Source organism: Grammomys surdaster, unplaced genomic scaffold, assembly GCF_004785775.1.
Source record: "Grammomys surdaster isolate TR1022 unplaced genomic scaffold, NIH_TR_1.0 226, whole genome shotgun sequence".
Lineage (NCBI taxonomy): Eukaryota > Metazoa > Chordata > Mammalia > Rodentia > Muridae > Grammomys > Grammomys surdaster.
Genome location: NW_021604671.1, coordinates 291,345 through 313,763, shown reverse-complemented (window position 1 = coordinate 313,763; position 22,419 = coordinate 291,345). Strand labels below are relative to the sequence as shown.

The following is a 22,419-nucleotide window of genomic DNA, read 5'->3' as shown; positions in this document are numbered from 1 at the left end:
TACTTGAAACATAAAGACAAGCTGTTGAGTTGAAATCAGAACACCGCGGAAGTTAACTTTGCTAGTTTGCAAGCGATCATTTTGTTTGGAAACTCTGATTTCCTTATCCTGTTCTTAAACACTTTACACAATGTTACTTTAGGCTGCAGCAACCTAGGCCTCAAGACCTTTTTTTTTTTTTCTGATAAGGATCTGACAGATGTATGTAGTTCAGACAGACCTTGTGCATCCCAAGTGCTGGGGTTACTAGCTGGTGCCACCACACCTAGCACGTGCATTTGGTGACAAATTACAGCATTTGGGAGAAAGTGCCTTTATAATGTGCTGGAAACAAACAATAATACAGTCCCAAAGGAGGAACACATGTGTTTACTGCGGAGGGCCATAGGTGTAGGTGCTTCCCCTGCTTCTAGCGGTCTCTCAACAAGCACTCGTTCCCAGAGGCTTCGGTGTGGACCGACGGGGCGACAGCAGCGCCTGCACAAGGGCAACGCACCCACCGCCGCCAGTTATGGGGAGCGCGCCGGGCCCGCAGGCATCTGCCCATCACCCACTACAGAGACCCCACGGAGAGGCTGGAGTTGAGGTGGCCCCGTAATCGGCACGTCGCGGAGCGGATGACGGACTTCGTAACCAGCCCCGGCAGTCCCGAGCTACGTAACACAGAAACAGGAGAGTGGCAGAACGCCAGTAGCCGCAGCTCTCGCGGCATCAGCCAGCCGCTTGGGCAAGCCTCGCGTTGTTTGGCTAAGGGGCGGGGCGATCAGCGAGAGGGCGGAGTCCAACCCGGCTCAGGATGGAGGGTGTTCCCAGGTCCGGTTGACTGGCATCTTTCAACTAGGGCGCCCCGCGCATGCGCAGCTCCCTGGAGGCGGTGGTGATTAAGGCCGTCTAGCTGCCTGGGTCGCGGGTTGCGGGTCGGGCCACGCCTTCCCGCGCCGGCGCTGGCGGACGCCGTGCCGGGCCAGTCGGCTGTCTCTGCGGCGCTCCGCCCGCCGCCGGCCTTGCGGCTGCTTTGGCCTGGAGGACTCCCGCCTACGCAGGCTCGTGACGCGGGGGGCTGGGACGCGGCTCCGGGGACGGAGCAGGCGCTGCTGCTGTGTGAGCTTCTCCTGCGTCTTCGGTAAGTGCGGTGCGCGTCCGCTGCTTTGGCATTTTAGATGCCAGCTGGGAGAACCGGTGGGGAGAAGCAGGGCGAGCTGGTTTGCAAAGCCGAGGTGTTTTACAGCTTATTGCTTTTATGCGTGTTGTTTTAAAATCTTGAAACCACAGCTATGCGTTTACAAATCTGGAGAATTTGGGCACAGAGGAGGATGAAGAGGGATGCTCTTAGAAATGGAGCTCTGTTAGAAAGAAACAAAAACAAAAACCCAAACCTGCCAAACAATGAAGACACAAGACTCCTGCCCTCCCTCTGAGTCCTGGTCCCCAACCCCAATATTTACCCTCCTGCTACTCAGGGTAACCCGATTCCAAGTGTATGTGTCAGCCTTTCAGGATATTGTAGATGCATGTGAGGAGTGTGTTTATAGAGGAAAATTAAAGTCCTATATAGAATGTAGATTTTTGGGCCAGTAATATACGGAACTCTCCACTCTTCTTTGTAACATACTTTATTGCTAAATGTTACTATTTAGCATGGGCTTCACACTTTCAGTAGCAAGTCCATTAAAAGCTTACTGTGTCTTTGTGATTTGCGACCTTGTCCTATAGCTCAAGCTGAGCTAGAAAAGTCCTGTGCAGCGGAAGCTGACCTTGAACTCTTTGCTTCTGCTTCCATCTCCCAAGTGCTGGGATCAAAACTGAACGGCTGTGTCTGGCCTACATGCCAGTATTTTGCAACTTAATATGTTGACTTTCACAATATCTAAGGCCACATGTGATACTTTCATATGAAACAGTGTTTACATAGACCTCGAGTTTACCTGAGAGGGAATGACTGCCTAAAGATTACACAAAGTTTACTTTTTTAAAAAAAATCCATTTCATAGAGTTTAAATGCCATATGGTTAGATGGCAGCACTTAATTCTTTAAACTCTAGGAGGCTACTTTTGATGAAGTCTCGTAGAAAGTCAACATCTAGAAATTTGTACCACCACGGATTAAATATTTTGCAAGGTGAACCCTAGGGAGAAGTCTGAAAGTGGAAGAAAAGTGATGCTGCACAGTTTGCCAGTAAACAAGACCGAAAGGAAGCAGGTCCGCACTGCAACTATCTGTGTTTATTAAACATATGTTATGGTGCTAAGCTTGATAGCTTCCAAGGAAAACAGCCTTGTAAAGTAATCAATCATAGGCAACCATCTCATTCTAAACAGGCCTTTCCTTAAATCAGACTTAATTGTGAGCATTTTATTTAGGAACTAGACTTAAAAGACATGAAGAGATCTATGGTGTTTTCATTGTTTTTCGCAACAATATGCTGGTACTTTTTGTTTTGTTTCGTTTTTAAATAAAAGCCTAAGTAGTGTCTTCCTACTTCTGTGGTCAGTCAGCTCGGCACCGAGCGCATGACTGAGAGCCAGCCTTTTGGCCTCTCTGGAGCTGCTCTGCTTTCCAAGGGTGTGCTGAGTACTGGAACTGCATTTATGGCCCTGCCTTGTCCTCCGGAATGAAAGCTGCCTTATCAAAAATGTCTAAAGAAATAAGTGTAGGAAAGTATCATGATGTCGTTTCAGATGAGGTTTCTCGTGGTAAATAGCTGAAACTTTGTAAATTGAAAAGAATACAAAGGAGACAAGATTAAAACTTTGCTTAGTACATTAGAGTTAAAAATGTATTACTGGGGTTTGTGTCTTATAGTATATAATATTTTCATTTTCTGGTACGTGTGACTAACTGTAGTTTAAGAAAATGTGAATAATTTCGAGTTGTAAATAAAATATGACCAAGTTATGCATTTGAAGAGAAACGCATGTATAATTAAAGAACAGAACTTACCTGGCAAATCCAAGGCTCTCCATGATTACTGCTAAAATAGTCCTGTGGCTGATGGGAAAGCTTGCTTTTTAATTAAACCTGAACATTCTTTTGGGGACATGTTTGTGTGAGTAGCTAGAGATAAATCAAGCATTTGGGGTCTTGGGTTTCTTTTTATAAATAAAAAGCACAAGGGTACAACTGCAGTTTACATCATCATCATCATCCTCTCCCTTTTTTGGGTTTGTTTGGCTTTGTTTAGTTTTGGTCAGCCTAAAAACCACAAAGTTTATTACATATCACAAATGTGAGAGTATTAAAATTCTATTTGGGGTTTTAAGAACAGCCATTTTAAATTTCACCAGGAGTTGTTCTTCCAAAGTTGGGATTCCAGGAAGAAGCCAAAGTAGAGAGTATTGGGAGGGGACTGAAAAATGAGAATTGACTGTCAGTAAACAAAGGGAGAGTGAAAAAGGGTTTATAAAACGATTGCTTATAATCAGAAGTCTGGATGCAGAAGGAGATGAAGTTACAATTCTCTTAGTTTTGAGATATTGGAATAATGTCTAATTATTAAGTATCCTTTGTTAGTTCTGTCCTGGTGGGAATTAATTAGAATAATTAATAACTTTGCACAACAATCCCATGTTTGTTTAGTATGTAGTTCAGTTCATAGTTGGAAGTTAAACTGCATTTTGAGAGTTGTCCAATGTGAAGTGCTGTGAAGGACTGTAGTCTCTACCTGCTCTGAGCCAGCACCCAGAAATGGTCCCACTTAACTTGGCTATCCTTGGGTTTGGTTCTCATCTTCCTTTTCTATCTGTGCTCGTGGTTTTATCTGCTTGTCCCCTGTCTCCTCTGTCCTGATTTTGCATCACTAGCTCATTTTCTTTAACCTTGAGATTTGCTGCTTGTGTTAATTCTCTCTGGTAAGTTCTTACTGGGTGCCATTCTGTTACTTTGAATTTGTTACATTGTGAACTGAGTAGCTCTCTTTCTTATTTCTTTATTTTAATGAACTTAATATGTTCTTAGTCATGTAGGCCCCAAATCAAAAGGTCACCAAGAGTTTTCCACTCTCTATTATTCTCACTAGTATTTTTAGTCACCGTGACTTTTTTTCTTGTTCTTCTAGCAGTTGTGTGTACAGTAAGATACTTCTGATTTCTTGGTTTTGCTTTTCATGCTGTTACTGATATTAGTTGTCCTAAAAATATCCTGAATGTGGTCTTTGCTTGGTGACAAATAAAAACCCCAGACATTTATTTGTGTGTGTATGTGTATGTGCTACCAGCAAATGCTTTGTTCTCCTTTGAAAGTCCTTGTGATATATGTTAGCAAGTGTTAACCCTAAGTGAACCCTAGTTCACTTGTAAAGGAACCAAGGAGTGCCTCATATGTAGAGGGCCTGGGATTGATGCTGCAGGAATCTACCTAGTTCCTCTGCATTGTCTGTATTAAATCAACCCAGTGCTTTTTAAAAACTTACTATGTAGTAACAGACTTTAGCATTGGACCCCCAAAGGAAGGTAAACTTAAGTTTTACCACACTTTTGTTCCCTTATGCATTGTCCATTTCTTGAGATTCTTTTTCCATCTTTATCTTTGAAAATAAGTCCTGTGTGAAAGAATAGTCCTGATCCCTTTTCTTGGTCTGTGTGTTGGTAGATTCTGCCTGTTCACATACCTTTAGGATGATGGTGTTTACTCCCAACCCTCCAGCTATTGTAACTAACTGGATTGTAAAGTTCTTGGAAGGAGAAGCCAATTCTTAAGTTATGAGTTTGGAATTGGTGAGGGACGGGGAAACTCGGCTGCCTTGACATACAAGAAGTATTTCATTTTTGCTGCTACATCTTTGTTTCTGTTTCTCTTTCTTTCCCTGACACTTAACGCACACACCACAAGCTTACTAGAGTTCTGCATGTCTAACACCTTATTTTCTTGTTCTAGTTATATAGATCATGTCAATTCTTTTCAGATTATTAGGAAATGTTAAATTCTCTGAAAATTAATGTACTTGTCTGCTTGGTTTCTTGGTATTGTATCTAAGTTTGTAAGAAATCAGAGTTTTGGTATTTGAATTATTTTCCATCCTGTTGAGCTGACCCGGCTTCCTAATGAACTGCAGAATTCTCATGAACCACTGCACAGTTTCTTCTGTGTATACATAGAGATAGAAAAGATGAAGCAAAATTATATGTGTTCTGTTGTTTTCATTTTGCTATATTTGGAAGTTCTAATCATAGAATACTCTGGATGCTCTCACAGATTGGATGCTACATCAGGCTCTGGGTTTAGTCTCTAGGACCACTCTCACTACCAAAAAATCAAAAGAAAACAAAAAAAAGCCCAAACAAACAAACAAACAAACAAAACTCCTAATAGTTGGAACTTTCTCTGTAGGGAAAATCAAATTGTTGTTTTAAAAAAATGTTTATTTTATGTATATGAAGGTTCTGTCTATATGAATGTCTGCAGGTCAAAAGAGGGCCTCAGATCTTATTATACATGGTTGTGAGACACTATTTGGTTGCTTTGAATTATCTGGAAGAGTAGCCAGTGCTCTTAATTAGTGAGCCATGTCTCTTGCCTCAGGGAAAATCAAGTTTAAAAGCTGAAAAAGAGCCCCACCACCCCCACCTTTAATCCCAGCACTTGGGAGGCAGAGGCAGGTTGATCTCTGGTCAGTCTGGTCTACAGATGAAGTTTCAGGACAGCCAGGGCTACATAGTGAGACTCTATATCAAGGAGTGAAACAAGTAGACCTTTGTTTACAGGTGGTGAGACAGGTGGACAGGAGAAAAGCATGGCACGTTTATTTACTCAGTGGACTATATGACACAGGAGGTGTGAATATTCAGAGACAGAAAACTACTTTAATATTTGGGTTTGAAGAATGGGTAGTCTGGATAGCCATATGGAAATGTAATTAGACAAGAGGTGTTATCTGGATCAGTGACTGAGGGGGAGGAGAACTTGTTTGCCAAAATTTTCCTTGGTGTCTCTGTGGCTTTCACTTGGTATATAGGTTAGTGTGCTTGAATGAGGGGGAATTGATCTTTCAGAAAAGTTAGGTACGAATCTTTTCATGACCAGCTCTGGATACAAGAGGATATGGGAAGGTTAAGATAAGAGGTCTAGATTTTATGACTCACTTTTAGGGGTGGTAACTATAATTTCTATGACCTGCTTGAGAGAAGAGGAATACTAATGTCTATATTCTGTTTTAGGGGAAATGGAGCAGGATAAGGAAGGGTAGACAGAGGGCCTGCCTGCTCCTGAGGCTCTGCAGTAAGTTTTCTGCATTCAAAGTAGTTAATATATTGAAGCTCTATGCTCTTTGGTACTGTGGTTTTGAACCATAGCGGAAGTTTACTGTTTCATTTTCTGACTTGATGGATCGTGGTTGGTGAGTGAGGAGGATGGGATCATGTGGCTAGAAGAGTGTGCTGTGAGGCCTTTCCATCCAGAACAGTTTTTCACTCTGAACATGTTTAGTAGTTCAGTGTTTAGACATAGTTAACACTTGGAAAGTTGCCACAAGCCCTGTGCTGTCTCACCTGTAGCAGTGAGACAGGTGGTAGGAATTTACGAAGTGCCTGATGTATTTGGGCCCTTGAAAGGTATTAAAATGGTGCTCAGGTGATGCCTGGGTAATTCTCAGTATAGTTCTGGCAAGAGGTAATTTGAGCCTGCTCACCTGGGCTCTCCGATTTCCTATTTGGGTTGTACGTGTTTTCTAACACTGGCTCCCTTCTTTGCCACCCACCACCCGGTACTACAAGCAAGATGGCTGGTTTGATGCTGTGGCATAGCTTTAACTTTCCAAAGTGAGTAGGGAATAAAGTTTTGTTCTTATAGAGTTTTCATCAAGATATCTTGATGAAAAACTGACAAATGCAGCCTGTTATAGTATATTGAACACAAAACTTGTTTATGGAGCGAACAGATTCCCTAGTAGTATCATTAACAAGAAAATGCTATGGCCTCCAAGGCCATGTAGTCTTTTATGTGATAAACCATGCTTATAAAGTTACTGTGTTTTCTTTTTTTTGGGGGGGCGGGGTTGAGACAAGGTTTTTCTGTGAAGCCCTGGCTGTCCTGGAACTCACTCACTCTGTAGACCAGGCTGGCCTTGAACTCAGAAATCCGTCTGCCTCTGCCTCCCAAGTGCTGGGATTAAAGGCGTGTACCACCACTGCCTGGCTACTGTGTTTTCAAATGGGAGATTTAAGGTACTGCAGTAAGTGAAGTTAAAGAAGTTTCTCCTTCAGTGGGCCTTTCCCTGCTCATGGGTTGGTAGAGCCATTGGACAAGCCTTGATATGTAAGCAAGAACAATGTATTTGTGCACCTAAGGAATATGAGAAAGGCAGCAGGGACAACTCAGTTGACAAAATGCTTGCCACACAAGCATGAGATGAATTTAGATCCTCAGAACCTGAGTGAAAACACAGTGTCAGTACTAGCTTCCCTATAATTTAGCACTGAGAAGGAGATAAGAGTAACCTGGGGTCTTGTTGGCCAGCCAGTTTACCTGAATTGGTAAGGTCCAGGTTCCATAAGAGACCCTGTCTCAGTAGGGTGGATTGAAGAAGACACTTAAAATTTACCTCTGGCCATTTATTCATGCACGTGCATGCACACATCCACAGATACGTTCATATATACATGCACATACACATGTATACCACACACACTGAAACACACATAATATAATCTTCAATGGCAAGGAAGTAAAGAAACAGTGAGTGTCAGGATTTTACTTACAAGCAAATGATAAAAATGGAGTCTATAATTCTAGTGCTTATATGTATATATGAACATATTTACTATGTGTGTGTGTGGTGTGTGTGTATAATTAGATTGAGCAGTCTAGGCTCAATCACTGAGATGGGACCCTATCTCAGAAGGAAACTCCCAAGCAAATGGCTACAGTGATGCTGTGGCAAAAGGTAACTAGTGAAATTTCTTTGATTTCTTCCAACTTAGTGTGCTATAAATGTAGAATGTAATTATGTAAATCACCACAGCTTTTTTTTTTAGATTCTGTGTCTGATCTGTCAGGTGATGCCAAGTAATTTAAGGTTTCCCAAACTTGTTTTTCGAGATAGGATTTCTCTGTGTAGATCTGGCTCCTGGCTGGCCTAGAACTTGCTTTGTAGATCAGGCTATAAATTCACCTGTCTTGGCCTCCAGAGTACTGGGATTATAGGCATGCACCATTATCACCCAGCCCAAGCTATATATTTCTTCATACCTATTTTCATAATAATAGTTTGATTTCTTGAGTAAGGATTATGGGATGTTTTTTAATTTTTTTTTTTTTATAAATATGAGTTTGAATGGCTTTCTGGTAGATATAAAAGTTAGCTTTTTTTTTTTTTAACTTTTCTGGGACAAGGTATTAGGAATCTCTGATCTTCCCTCTGCTTCTGCTTCTGGGTGTGCTGCATTACATGTGTGCTTGGTTTATGTAGTGTTCAGGATTGAATTCAGGGCTTCATACCTGTTATACAAATAACACCAACTGAGCTATAAAAGCATAAAAGCTAGACCATAAAAGCTAGTTTGTAAAAATTTTAACTATGCTGTTTGTTCATTGTTCAGGGTGTCATGGATGTGTGCCTAGATTTGCCCCATAGAGTTTAGTTTTTTGTTTGTTTGCTTGCTTTACGTACAGTTCATTTGTGCTTATGGACTTTAACCTCTATTCTTTGTTTTCTTCTTCTGAGGCGGGGTCTCACTGAAGGTTCTGGCTTGCCTGGAACTCTTTGTGTAGACCAGGCTGTCTTTGACCTCATAGAGATCACCTGTCTCTGTCTCTCAAATGCTGGGATCATGCCTGGCTTCTTTGCTTTTCTTATAATCACTTATTTCTTATTAGACATTGTAAATAACATAATATTTGTTTTTGCTTCAATATAGTGTGTTGGTTAGGAGTCTTTGAAGAAATATTAGAAAGTATCAAGAAGTCACAGGTGAATGCAGCAACATTACTGACTGTCCACAGGTAGCATGCCAGGTAATTGTATGGACCTCTTTGTTACTGAGGAGCTCAGCTTCATATTAGTTCCCCTGCAAGGCAAATAGATGTGGTGATAGAACTTTGGGAAGGGAGCATTCGAATCTTATTTGGTGTGCATGAGGAAATGAAGCTGTGCTGAGACCTTCAACTGACAGCAGGAAAATTTCTGCACATGCATGGTCAGCTACTTGGTGACTAAGGTTATGGAGGCACAGATAAATGGTTCATTCAATGTTCTGTGTTCATTGCTAGTAGGTACCATTGTATCATGGTGTAAGTTTAGTAGAAGGAAATTTACCTCCCAAAACTAGTTTATGTATGGTATTTGGGAGGACAGTTTATTTTAGCACTGTGACTTCTAGTACTTGCAGTTTTTATCAGTATATTGTGTGTGTGTGTGTGTGTGTGTGTGTGTGTGTGTGTGTATAGCCTTACTCTATAGTCTAGGCTTGCACCCCTAACACTCAGTCTCATGGTTTTCCTGCTTGTGATCTAATTGTTGTGATTATAGGGGCGTACTACCATACCCAGCTCATCATTTCTTGTGACTAGATTGTCTGTCTGTATATATATGCTTTGTGAGTTTTGAGAAGGAGTCTCATGTAGCCCAGACTGGCCTTGATGAACTATGAAGCAGAACATAATTATTTCTTTCTTTTTTTTGTTTTTGTTTTTTGTTTTTTCGAGACAGGGTTTCCTATATAGTCCTGGGTGTCCTGGAACTCACTCTGTAGACTAAGCCTCTGCCTGCCTCTGCCTCCCAAGTGCTGGGATTAAAGGTGTGCGCCACCACTGCCCGGCCAGAACATGATTTTCAACTTGTTATTTTGCTGCTTCCACTTCTTGAGTGCTGAGATTACAGGCATGGTTTCCATGAAACTGGAGACTTCACCCAGGTACTCCACCAACTGACTACATCCCCAGACCCTAGGATCTATTTTAAAATCAATGGTTTTCATTTTCAAACATGTGGCCACATTTTGGAACACAAAAGTAATCAGTAGGATTTTAGTGTCAAGAAAAGCATGCAGTTATCTCTGATGGTTTAACAAGCATTATAAAACATATCTTAAAAGAGTTACTTTTAAGTACTTCTAAGCTATTTTAATGTGATTGTTGTTTTTTTCTTATAAAGAGTGATTTGAACTTGTTCTTTTGTGACCCAGAGAAATTAAAAATGGAAAGACCTTTCGTTTCTACAATGATTTATATAGATATCTGTGTATAACAACTAATTCTGAAATTGACTTAGCTCTAAAAAAGAGGGCATGAAATTACTGTGGTTCAGTAGCTGAACTGCTTCATTATTTACAATGGCAAAGAAGCTTGCTTTTTTTCTATTAAGGATGTGTGTTGCCAGTATGTAGTAATCTATTGGCTCTACTGTATCTCAGAAGCACTTAAAGTAACTGGCACTAATTATATGTGTGTACATATTTACACATGTATGTGCTCCTGTGCACATACTGCACAGGAGGGAACATTCACACAAAGTTCAGTGGAAATAGTCTTCCTGCTCTGCTTCAGGAAAAAGAGATTTCTGTTTGGCAGTTCCTGGAATTGAGGTCCTAAATCTTTTGGTATTGTTTTCCTGGTGACGCCTTGATCTTACTCTAGGGACACCAATGTCAGACTTGTGACTTCCACAATTACAAAATATTAAAGTTGGGTTTGAGATAAAATAATAAACTTGGGTTTAAGCCATTAAGTTCTTGATAGTTCACTAAGGCAGTGATAGAAAACTCCTGTTACTATGTATATTGTAAATATTTCATTCCTTAGGGTCATGGATGACATAGGATGCTTTAAATTGGGAGAACTGTAAGATTATCTTTTTCATAAAGTAGCAAAAATTGTTACGGGTAGTGAGGGAGATTTTCTTTTTTCTTTTTTTTCTTTTTTTTTTCTTTTTTTTTTCTTTTTTTTTGGTTTTTCGAGACAGGGTTTTTCTATGTAGCCTTGGCTGTCCTAGAACTCTCTCTGTAGACCAGACTGGCCTTGAACTCAGAAATCCACCTGCCTCTGCCTCCCGTGTGTGGTAGAATACTTTCTGACACTTAGCATACCTCATGGAGTCCAGTTTTTCTGTTCTTTTTATGTCAACCTGAAATGTCACAAGAAACATCTTGTCAGAGTAACTGTTACTGTTCCTTATGATTGCCCTTTGTATAAAGAATTTAACATTGCCAAATTCTCTGTTCCTTTACTATTGTTGATTATTTCTATTGTTGATCTGCCTGTTGTAAAACTTAAGGAGTTTGTTAAAGGTCTTCCTTATTCTTATGCAGTTGTGTTAATGGTTATAGAGGTCTATAGAGGAGACAAAGGCCACAGAAAGATCATGTGCTTCAGTTAACACTATACATGCCGACTTTCACTTGATGAAAACTCTAAGGTATTTTTCTAGAATCTGACAGTGTGCTTTCTGCATTAGAACCTTGTGGCTGAGTTGGTGACTGCTGCTCTAGGACTGTTAGTAACTCTGGGTGGTATCTACCTTCCCAAGATTAGAATAGACATCTCTTTTAAGATGGAGGCTGGCAACAGGTGTGTAAAACTTTGCAGGGATCTGAGACAAACCCTCAGGACTTAAATTTAAACAAGAAGACAAGGGGAGTGTTGGGGGTGGAGGTTGTGGATGCTTTGTTGGGCCAGGTGTTAATTGCATCCTCATTCTTGAACAGCCAGAACACTGCCCCAGTGATCCAGCAGTTATCATTCTAGTTTTAGAATTCTGTCTTCCTGGCTCCAGACGGTGGGAAGAAACCATCGTAATTTGAGCAAAGACTCTTTGTTTTCCTACTGAATAATCAATTTCCTAGTGTAAGAATTTGGCTAATAGAGTGCTGATGGGATAGGAGCACACACTTAAGAGGTGGAGGCAGGAGAATCAGGATCCTCTGGCAATCCTTGGCTGTGTAGAGTTAGAGCTATCCTGTATTACATGGAACTTAGTCAAGGTGTGTGGGGTAGAAAGAACCAAGAGAGAGATACTAGGACAATCACAAGGTCTTCTTTTTGTTTGTTTGTTTGTTTGTTTGTTTGTTTGGTTTTGAGACATATTGCTATGTAGCCCAGGGTGGCCTCATACTCCTGGTGATCCTCCTCATGTTAAGCAGGTGCAACCATGTTGGATGAACATCCAAGTAGGAAGCTAACCAAGGGCCTGCACTCTGTTCCTTGGAGACATGCTTTGGCTGATTGGATGGTTTGTGTGACTAGAATTTGCCAGGCATTTACCTATGCTAGTAGTAGGAACAGTTGTTGATTCATATAATTTGCTGAAGACTTTCTTCTACATACTTGATAGGAGATGGCGCAGCGGAAGCTTATGGGTTTTGGTGCATTGTGGAAGTCTGATATTTGAAAGGCTTGCCAAGCTTGCTGCCCTAACCAGGAAGCAATGCTCTTTGCCACCTGTAGTATCTTCAGTGCCATCTGCTAAACATTAACTACTAGTTGACATTAATGTAGGAAATAGTGCATTTTCATTTTGGCTAATCCAGTGGTTCTCAACTTTCCTAATGCTGTGACCCTCATAAAGTTATTTTCTTTTTTTTTTGTTTTGTTTTATCGAGACAGGGTTTCTCTGTATAGCCCTGGCTGTCCTGGAACTCACTTTGTAGACCAGGCTGGCCTCGAACTCAGAAATCCACCTGCCTCTGCCTCCCAAGTGCTGGGATTAAAGGCGTGCGCCACCACCACCCAGCATAAAGTTATTTTCATTGCTACTTCATAATTATAATTTTGTTACTGTTATGAATCATAATGGAAATACTTTTGGAGATAGAGGTTTGCCAAAGGGGTTGCAACCCACAGAATGAGGGCCACTGGTGTAATCCCTGGTAGAATGAGGTAACATGCTCTTGTTCTAGGCTCTCCTTGAAACAAACATGTCTCTGTAGTTTTTGTCCCCTTTGCTTTTGGGTACAATTATGCCAGACTCCTTTTGATTTAGAGACCAGTTTCTCGTTTATATTAGATTGTTCACATTTACCTGATTCACAGCTTATTTCCTGTTTGTCTCCTGTATATTCACATATAAAAATGCAAAAATAGTCATCGTATTTGGGCATTACTTTATCTTTTCCCCACATCAGTAAGATTAAAGACTTTCCCAGTAGCATTAGAAGGTACTACACCCATACCTGATTGACTTTTAACAGAAGGTATTTTGTTGTTATATAGACAGCATACAAAAACCATTTCACTCTCAGTACCACTTCTTATGGCTTTTATTTTATAGTGAATTGAAAAGAAATCCAATATGCTGTTGCCAGTTGATGCAGTGTGTATGACCTTGAATGAGTAGTTTTACCAGGAGAGATGGGAAGCTATGTAATTGTGCTTAAGACTCGTAGTATATATGTAAGGGTGTGTGCCGATCCGTGCTTCAGGTGTGTGCCTGCAGAGGCCAGAATAGAGTGTAAGACATGCCAGAACTGTAGTTACAGATGTTTGTGAGCCATCATGTGGCTGTTGAGAATTGAACATGGGTCCTCTGGAAAAGCAGCAAGTGCTTGTAACCTCCAAGACCTCTTTGGTCCCAATTATATTTCTTCCCTTTGCGGTTATTTGATTATTTTTCTTGATATCTTTACAGATGTTAAAGTGCTGTTTTTGGTTTGTACAAATAGAGAAGTAAATGGGTCATAGCTTTGCAGTTTATTCCAAAGGTCAAAAGAGCAATTTCAAATGTCAATAATTATTTTTTTTATTTAGTCACACTTTATTGCTATTGTCACCACAGTTCAACAACAAAGAATTCATGTGACATACATTAGAAGCTCTTGTCACATTAAGACAGGTAGGCGAAAGGAAGGACTCAGGAAGTAGAGAGTATACTTGTCTTTTTTTTTAACAGATTTTTAAGAAAAGATTTATTTATTTTTATGTATATGAGTACACTACAACTGTCTTCAGACACACCAGAAGAGGGCATCAGATCCCATTATAGATGGATGTGAGCCACCATGTGGTTGCTAGGAATTGAACTCAGGACCTCTGGAAGAGCTCTTAACTGATAAGCTCTCTCTCCAGCCCTTTGAACACAGTTTATATCTGTGCATGATTCCAGCTTTTTGCATTGTTTATGCGTAGGGTAATTTACTGAACTCCAGTGTTGCTCTGCTGTGAAATTGTTTGGATTTCTTTTCTCTTTGTATTTATGTGTACTTGGTGTTGATAATAGTCTCCTTGTGAGTGGGAGGACACAGAACTGATGCTTCACCCTGTATTGGGGATTCTTGTGACTCTACAGCAGTCTGTCTTCGATCACATAGAAACCTCTGACAGTTACTTACAACTTTTAAGTCAACATGAGCACTGCTTTTACTTTCAGGGCATAATAGTTTATTCTGAGCCACATATGATGGACTGTGGCCCAGAAATATGGATTTGAACAGCATATTCTATAGTAGAATGGATGTACAATTTTGTTTTAACTAAATACATTGGTGAGGGGCATTGGGCTGTAATAGAATGGGTGAAACTTATAACATTTTTAGTTTTTGGTAGAAGCTGGTTTAACAGTGTATTCCAAAAGTTTTATATAACGGTCCTAGTAATATTAAGTCTCATACAGAGATTGATAAAGTTTCTTCTGCTGAGGTGAAGCACCATGACCAAAAGCAACTTGGGGAGGAAACGGGTTGTTTGTTTAATCTTATGTACAACAGTTTATCATCAAAGGCAGGAACTCAAGTATGGCAGGGTCTGGGAGGCTGGAGCTGAGTCCACGGAGGAGTGTTGCTTACTGGCCTTGTTTCTTGTGGTTTGATCAGCCTGTTTTGTTTAGCACCCAGGATCAGCAGCCCAGAGGAGGCATCATCCACAGTGGCCTGGGCCTTCCTACATCAGTCACCAATTAAGAAAATGCCCCCATGGACTTGCTTGCAGACAGTCTGAGAAACACATCTTATTTAAGGTTTTCTCTTTTCAGGTAACTCTAGTTTCTGCCATCTTGACAAAAAACAAATAAACAAACAAACAGACCACCACCCACAGAAACCAAACCCAACTAGTATATGAGTATGTATATACATTGCTTTATTTTCTATTTTATTTGTGTATTTGTTTTTGGAAACTAGATGGTGAGTTCTGATTGATTCCTGATTGGTTCCTTCAATCCCATGTACTCATTCTAGTCTTCCTCAGTCTTAACATGCAATTTTCTCTTAAAAGTGCCATGTAACTATTGAGATGATGTTGAAAATTTGTACTTAAGTCCAAGTACTTTATGAGAATGTAATATCTGAAAAATTGTTAGAGCATATACATTTGAATGACTCTTGAAATGAGAGCATTTTTTTTTATTAATGAGAGGATAAAAATGTTTTCTTTTTAGTTACAGAGACAACTGATACCAATTGAGTGCTCAGACCATGACAATCAGAAAAAAAATAGTAATTTAAAAATTTAATTTTAAAATTAAAAAATATAATTTTGATGTAATTTGTACATTGCTCAATGTAGGTCACTTTTGTTATTAATAGTATACTTTTCTCTAGTTGAGGTCTGTGAGATGTAAATTTTGTTTTCTAAAACTGGTCATCTATAAAATTGTAAAATCAGAACTCTAAGATAGATACACATTAAATGATTATTATTATTTTAAATGTTTTTTTTTATTTCTGTAGAACAAGTGCTTTCTGTTAAAGCAAAACTCAGTATACAGAAAACCTGGTTGAAAGTTATAATCTTAGACATTTAATACAGTGGTTCTCAACCTGTGAGTTGCCATCCCTTTGGAGTGGTCTTATAACCTTTTGACCAGGGTCGCCTAAGACTATTGGAAGACACAGATATGTATATTACAGTTCTTGAGTATAGCAAAATTACAGTTAGGAAATAGCAACAACAATAATTTATGGGTGGACAGTGGTGGTGCACGCCTTTAATCCTAGCACTTGGGAGGCAGAGGCAGGCATCAGATTTCTGAGTTCGAGGTCAGCCTGGTCTACAGAGTGAATTTCAGGACAGCCAGGGCTATACAGAGAAACCCTGTCTCAAAAAAAAAATTTTTTTTTATGATTCGGCTAACTACACTGTGAGGAACTGCCTTAAAGCGTCACAGTATTAGGAAGGTTTAGAAGCACTGGTCTGATAGGATGAGTAAATGAGTAAAGTCACATTCCTATTGACATAAATCTTACTGATTTCTTGGCAAACTTTTTTATTTGCCATGTGTAGTGTCTATACGAGATAACCTGTATAGATTCAGTTGAGATATACTTAATAAGTTGAGGAATATCATTTTTGTTTAGAGCTTTGTAATCCAGGAACTTTTTCTATACAAAAATTTTGGCAGGATTAAAAAAAAACACAGAAAAAAGAGTGGCTTTTGTTATGGTTGCCATAATTCATGTTAATGTAATAGTAGGAAACAGTAATGCTCATTTTAATTTTGAAATTAAAAATTTTTTGAAAGATGTTTTATGGTCACTTAGCTTTAAGAAGTTAGAATAATTGGGTCCTGTCACTTTACATTCTTATGTTCTACTGTTTGAGTGGGCTCCTTATCTTAGGATACATTTAATGACTTGCAACGATTGGATTTTCTATTTTTATACCTAGTAAACTCTTCCTAACTTGTAATATTGGACAAGGCAACTGCTAGTTAGTTATTTATTTTTATTTTATTTTATTTTATTTTTTTAAATTCTGACATTCTAGGATTCTGAACTGAGCGTAGCTTTCTCTTTCTGGCATTGTTCTTTAAGATCTGTTTTGTTTGTTAGGTGAAAACAATGAGTGAAAATTTTTTATGCAAAACACTTCAGATATTTAAATGATGCTACAATTTAATACCGGTATCATTTACTTACTTAAAAAGTTTGCTTTCTTCTTTTCATTTTAAAAATTATATCCTTTTAGAAACTTTTAAGTAATTGTAATTGAAGGCACATTCAGAATTTTATAGTGCACAATTATTAGTAGTTTTTATCACATAGTTTACTATTGATTTGAAGACAAATAAAATTAGTACTAAATAATTCTTTCTACACAGAACTAATTTTATAGAACAAAGACCTGAAATCATCTGACATTTTTTCCATAGTGAGCCTGTGTTCTGTTTAATTTACTGAGTTAGTCTTGTAGAAGATGCTAAATACAGTAGACAGATACTGATCTAGAGTTTTGAAAGCTTTGATCACATGGGTGTGGTCTCACATGCCCTTAATAGTCCTGGCACTCTGGAAGCAGAGATAGATGGATCTCTGTGAGTTTTAGGTCAGCCTGGTCTATATATCAAGTTCTTAGGATAGCTAGGGCTACATAGTGAGACCCTGTGTAAGACCCAAAGTTAATATGTAAAGCCTATGAGCCAAGGACCTAATAACTCTGGAATGGTGGGAGTTGTAGTTCTTTGAAAATAACAAAGCCTCATTACAAAGTATGATGGATGTCCATATGAGTTTGACTTTATAAGTCTTTGCAAAATGTGTCTCCAATTGACTCAGCTGGCAATTTCAGGGAGTGGTCCTGACCAAAATCCATGTTGGACAGTATTTAATTAAAAACTTGCTTCAAGGTTGATTCAAATGGTGAGATTGTTTTTTCTCTGGTCACTCTTAGGATTAACACCTGCCTCAAAAACAAATAAATAAAGAAAATAGCATTGACAAACAATTTGATTGTTAAGTGGAGGTTTTCAAAGTGATTATAATTTGAGTAGTCATTAAACCACTGTTGACAAATTCATCCAGCATTTCAAGCTGTTAGCTTGAAAGCCAAAGCATTATTATAGTCTGATACCATGTTGGCCTCCTAACAGTCTGTAATTCCATCTTCACAGAATCTATTGTCCTCTTCTGGCCTCTAGGTAATCATGGCAGAGAAACAGATACATATACATAAATAAAAATAAATCTTTAATAACATACAGTTTATATTTTCATCAACTACCAAGTTAATTTGATGTTTTTGGCAAGCCAGTAGTGAAACAATCTAGTCTTTGCATTCCTTGATAATTCTTAATAATTTGCCTATATCAGTAAGTTTGGTGCAGTTGCCACCAAACTCAAAGCAGCCTTGGTCCACGATGCTAGGGACAGTAGCTGTCTGGGCTTGTGAAGTGGTCTTTGCTTATCTCTTTAAACACTGTGTTCTCTTTTGCACCAGGACCGAGTGAGCTTTGTATCCTTTTTTACAGAAAAGGAGCAGCTAGGAACAGTAGTTGACTTCTTCCAGGGTGCTAATGGGGAAGGAAAATGAGTCAGCAGCATTCATTCTCTTCTCCCACCCACGACATCTGTCTGCCTTCTGTCTATTTTCCACCTACTTTGGCTTGTGAACACTTAACCCTCTGTAAGACATCACCAAGCAGCTAGGAAATACCTGCATGTTGTTTGGACCCTCAGCAGTTCTCTAGAGCAAATGAATTCAATCCCCAGGTCTTAATTTTGGGAGGATTGCAAGCTTTCTCAAATCCTTTCAGGTGAGAATGTGTGAACAGGAGCTTTGTTTCCTACCCCATTCCCACCCACAGACACTAGAGAAAATGCTGAAGAGTAAGTAAGCATTTTGTGACTTGTGAGTGAATGATGACTTTCATATAAGGCTTTACTGCTAAGTGCTTAAACTATTCAGTCTTTTATTGTCATTCCTTTAGGTCTGTGCATTTTCTTTGCTTTTATTGTTTAACACAGGATTTGAACAGTTCCTAAAATGTTTTCTTCTCCGTGGAAGAGAAAAATGACAGGAGGGTACAAGTTGTGACTAAAGTAATAGACATATTGAAGTGTGGGCACCTGTGCAGAGGAGACTCCACTGTCTGTGATAGCCAGTGAGAGAGGGAAATTAGAGCTAGGTGGGTCCAGGAAAGCAGCTCCCTACCCACAGGTGTGAGAAAACAACATCTTGAACACTTGCCTAGTTACCACTGCCCACTGCCAGACAGGTGTAGCTTTTGATGTATGTTTGATACATTTTCCTTTGAAATGATTGGCTCAGAGTTAACAAATGACACTTAAATAGAACTACTTTTTAATACTGTTCAAGTTAGAAGATGATGATTATTGAAACATCAAAATAGTCATTTTGATACAGACTAAAGGAGCTTTGGTATAGTCACTTCATGATCCCATTATCTGGCAGTAAGATTGTCATGGCCTGCTCTGTATATATGTGGTAGAGCATTATGCCTTTGGACTTTGGAAGAATATTGATGGTATGAAAAATATTTATATTTGATTAAGTGAATCCTAAAGCTGTTACTAGGGTGGTTTGAGTTTCCTCTTGGGATTCTTAGTTTTGTTGATAACAACTTAAAAAAATGCTCTTTGAAGCTTTCTTTCTTATTAGTGTTAGAGGAAAAAATAACAGGCATATGTGCTGCAAAGCTGCAGCAGTGGAGAGGAGGGAGGTGGAGAAGAGGAAGAGAGAATGTCCTGCCTGGTGTTTGAGTTTGGCGTGTCCTGTAAGTTGCATAGCAGGAGGTGGGGAGAGTGAAGCCAGAATGTAAGGCTGGCATTTTTTGGGTTTTAGAAAAAGACATAGAAAGAAAGAGAAGGAAAAAATTATGCTTTTTGGATTTAGAACTCGAAACATGGGCAAGCTTATCAGTGAAAATGTCGTCAAAGGCGCTTTTGGGGAGTTGAAGTTCATTTCATTAAGAGGATAGTCACCCTTCCCCCGTATTTGTATTTCCTTGGCATGTCTTCAAGTGAACCATCTTTCTTGGAGGTGGGGTGGTGGTGGACTCCTGGCCTGGTGATTGACAGGCTCGATCAAGAGTTTTCTTTTTCTCTACCTCTCCTTCTCTCTTTCTCTCTTTTTTTTTGTTCTTGGTGGTTTTTTTTTTTTTTTTTTTAAGACAGGGTTTTCTGTAGCCCTCCATGTCCTGGGACTCACTTTGTAGACCAGCTGTCATTGTAGTGCCTCTCAAGTGCTAGGATTAAAGGCTTTTTATACCCTACCATGCATGGTTTATTGGATTAATTCTTAAAGAAGGACACATTACTACATAATGCCCAAAACCTACTCTGAGGGAAGGGGGCGTCATTAATGACCTCCAAGACTCCTAATCCCTTTTCAGCTACCTGTCAGTATAAACAGTACAGTACCAATGTTGTGTTTAAAAAGCATATAGAACAGAAGGATTGGGCAGCAGGTAAAGTGTCTTGCTTTGCAAGCTTCAAAACCCTAGATTCCATGGGTTGATGTAGAGAACCAGCTCCAGAAAGTTGTCCTCTGATCTCCCAAGCAATATATTGTGGTATTCTCCCCCATGATAATAATAATAAAGCAATTTTTAAAAAACATGTAGATGCTTAGAAAGTTAATAGAAGTGGCTCTGAACTCTGGTGTTATGATAGTGTTCAGTTTTCTGCAAGAGTGCTCTTAGAATCAGATCAGTCACTATTCTGAAGATGTTTGCAGTAACTCTCAGGGAAATGTATAACAATACACATGAATATAATAGTGGAAAAGAACTTTGAAGTTCTGCATGATTTCTTTCTGACCTAGCCTCTTCTAAATATACACATTCCTTAAGAAGCTATTCTCCGCATGACTTTACTGTGTCTCTTGTGGTATCTTCATGCTACCACTTCAACTTGCCAGTTTTGTTCTGTTACTTCATGTAAACCCTTTAGGAGCTAGAGGCATAAGCCTGGCTTCTTCCTGTTTATGCCCTCTGATACACACTAGGTGTTTACGTCATTGTTAATGGCTGTGCTTTTGGTTTTTCCCTAGTCCTTATTTTTGGATTGCGTTTTCAATGTGTAGTCATTGATGAGGTTTCAGTTTTCAGTTGCCCTCCTTTGCTCTTCCTTTCTCCAGTGTGCAGAGAAGACTCTCCAAACCAACTGCTGAGTTTCCAGTTTTTACCACAAAGACAATGTGATTGCTGTCCTACCAAATAATACATTGAAATTATTTTCCTTGTCTTTGGTTCTGTATTTCTTAACATTTTTATTCATTAAATATTTTATTTTTAGTGGGCAAATAGTAATTATGCATGTCTGTGTGGTTGTCATGCTTTGGGTGTGAAATGTCCACCACAGCATATGCCTAGACATTTGGTCTGCTGTTGGTGATACTGTGTTGAGGCTTTGGAACCTCCAGTGTAGGAGGTGGAGCCTACATGGAGGATGTGGGTTCTTGGGAATGGGGTAGATTTTAGACATCATAGCTTGACCTGATTGTCTTCTCCTAGCTCCCTCCAGCTTTCTGCCAGCCCAGTGAAGGTAGTCTCAAAATAAATTTAATATCAGAGTTTTATATGTTATATGACATTATAATATGTCATTTTGGTATTTGTAATATGGTGTGATAAAACCAGGCTACTTAGCTTAGGCTACTTAGTAAATCTCACTTCATTTACTAGTAGAGAGTTGGTATTCATTATTTTATGATATTTAATCAATCAATCTCTCTCTCTCTCTCTCTCTCTCTCTGTGTGTGTGTGTGTGTGTGTGTGTGTGTGTGTGTGTGTGTGTGTGTGTAGCGTCAGAGTATGCAGAGGAAATTGTTTTCAGGCCGAGTCTTGTTTTTACTGTGCTGGGTACTGTGAGCTGGTCAGTGAGTTTCTGGGCAGTTAGTTCTCCACTGTCTGTCTGCTATAATGTTGTAGGAGTGCTGGGGTTAGAGATATGTGTCACCACTTCTGGCTTTTCCCCATGGAGTCTAGAGATTGAACTCAAGTTCTTAGGCTTGCATGGCAAGCTCTTTTACCAGCTGAGCCATCTCACTGGCCCACATGTACTATATGTATATGGTAATACATATATCATTCTATGCACTGGGCCTTACCATCTATTCTTTCTATCAAATCTGTCGCTGAACATTTCCCCTTTTCCCATATACCTCCGTCTTAACTTCTAGTAATAATCATTGAGCTGATTTATAGATTCCACATAAAGACCTTGCAGCATTTGTTTTCCAGTGTCTGGCTCACTCACATTGGACAATGTTCTCCAAGAAGTTACATGTTGTAATAGTATGTAGCAGAACAGTATTTCTTTATGTATTGCATGGCATTGTACTTTCTGCTTATTTTTTGAGACAGAGTCTCATGTAGCCCAGGCTGCCCTCAACTTGCTATGCAGTTGAGGATAGCTATGAACTTTCTGAACATTTTGCCTCTAGTTTCTATTTCTTGTTTGTTTGTTTGTTTGTTTTTCGAGACAGGGTTTCTCTGTGTAGCCCTGGCTGTCCTGGAACTCACTCTGTAGACCAGGCTGGCCTCGAACTCAGAAATCTGCCTGCCTCTGCCTCCCAAGTGCTGGGATTAAAGGCGTGCGCCAGCCTCTAGTTTCTAAATGCTGACATTATAGTTAGCTATGTACCACTACACTCAGGTGGACAGTTTATCAGTTACATGATCATGAATCCCATGTTGACCTACATCTTACAGATTTTGAATACTATAGCAATGGTTGTTATGAGAGTGCAGATACTTATTCAGTATATTGACTGTAGATATATGATATATATATATGTATGTATGTATGTATATGTGTGTG

General features: G+C 39.5%; 1 protein-coding gene across 4 annotated transcripts in view; it reads left to right on the top strand.

Moving 5' to 3' along the window:
* Positions 1–1,023: 1,023 nt before the first annotated feature.
* Positions 1,024–22,419, top strand: part of Pcmtd1 (protein-L-isoaspartate (D-aspartate) O-methyltransferase domain containing 1) — a 64,837-nt gene continuing 43,441 nt past the window's right edge. The window contains exons 1-2 of one of the 4 annotated variants that reach the window (XM_028773400.1): positions 1,024–1,123; positions 14,748–14,891. The gene's annotated coding sequence lies outside the window, so the exon portion shown is untranslated. Of the gene's footprint in view, positions 1,124–14,747; positions 14,892–14,963; positions 14,981–22,419 lie in introns of those variants that run through there. The other 3 variants (XM_028773402.1, XM_028773399.1, XM_028773401.1) reach the window with 3 other exon arrangements.